Source organism: Chrysochloris asiatica, unplaced genomic scaffold, assembly GCF_000296735.1.
Source record: "Chrysochloris asiatica unplaced genomic scaffold, ChrAsi1.0 scaffold00066, whole genome shotgun sequence".
NCBI classification, from domain to species: domain Eukaryota; kingdom Metazoa; phylum Chordata; class Mammalia; order Afrosoricida; family Chrysochloridae; genus Chrysochloris; species Chrysochloris asiatica.
The window spans coordinates 934,475-936,079 of NW_006408584.1; positions in this window are offsets into that span (position 1 = coordinate 934,475).

The window sequence follows — 1,605 nt, forward strand, 5'->3', positions numbered from 1 at the left end:
GACATCATGCTTGGGAAGATATAGGTTCAGCAAAAAAGAGAATAACCCCCAATAAGATGGAATGACACAATAGCAGTAACAATGTACTCAAACATAACAATTGTGAGGATGGTGCAGGACTGGAAATGTTACCTTTTGTGGAGTATAAGGTCACTATGAGTGGGAACCAACTCGATGGCACTTAGCAACCACAAATTGCAGTTACTAGTCCCTAAGTTCTATACTATTTCATACTTTATCCTTGAATTCTGTAGATAATTTTTTAAATAATTGCCTCAAGTTTGAATGTGCCATTTGTTTCCTGCCAATAAATAACAATTAATCAAATGACCATACTTATTATTCTTTCATTCAGAAGCAAACTGTTGAGTGGGTTAGAATTTCATGAAACCAGAGTAAAAGAGCTCATATAATTGCAAATAAAAAGAGAATTAATAAATAAAACAGGACACAAAGAAAAGACAGTAATTTTTTTGATATGGACAAATGTTTAGAAATAGATTACTTACCACAAATAGTACAATAAGAAACAGAAAACTGGATTCATTTGATAACCATTAAAGAAATTTCAAAGTAGACAATTTAATCTACAATTAAATACCTTTCCATAAAGAAAATCTCCTGCTCATAATGCTTCATTGGTAAATTAATTGTATGGAATATTTAAGGAAGACACAATGCCAACATTCCATTTACTCTTCAAGAGAATAGAAACAGGACAATTCCCAATTTATGACCATAGACTACAAAACCTAATAAGAACTTTATTTAAAAAAAAAAAAGTATAGACCAATACTACTTTTGCATATAAAGAACATAAATACAAAAACCTAAACAAATTATTCTTCAATATGAAAAATGAGGAAAATCATCAAGATGTTTTAGTGTTTAAATTGAACTTGGTCCAACATTCAAATATGTTTAGTGAAAAGTAATATATTAACAAAAGAAAAAGACAAGTCATATAGTCATCTAAATATCGATAGAAACAATATTTGATAAAATTCAATACCTAGAGTTGAAACAATAAAGCATATTTTAAAAACTAGTAATAGAAGGGAGTTTTCTTAATCTCATATATTCACCAAAAAATTACAGCAATCAACATATTTAATTGTGAAATGTTAACAGTTTTTTCCTCTGCTGTTTTAAATAAATCAAGGATGTCTATTATCTGTTCTTTTAATCAAAATTATACTGGGTGGTCTAGCCAATAAATGTATACTGGAAGCTATGACACCAGTAATTCAAATACCATCACAGTTACCTATAATGGACAGGATTCACCAGAGCAATAATGAAAAGAAATGGTAATATAAAAATTGGAAAGAAAAAATAAAACTATTTTTGTTTCCAATAAATGTAACTATCAATTGTAAAAGCCTAAAATACTACTAATACATTATTAGAATTGACTTTAGCAAGTGTGATAGAGACAGAGAGATAGATAATAAATAAATAGGTAGATAGATAGTTTCTGTCCAGTCGATTCTAACTCTGATTCATGCTGATTCTATGTCCATCAGAATAAAACATTGCCCCTGACAGTTCTGCATCACCCTCATGTTTTCTGGCATGTTCAAGTCCATCTTTACATCAGTTGTG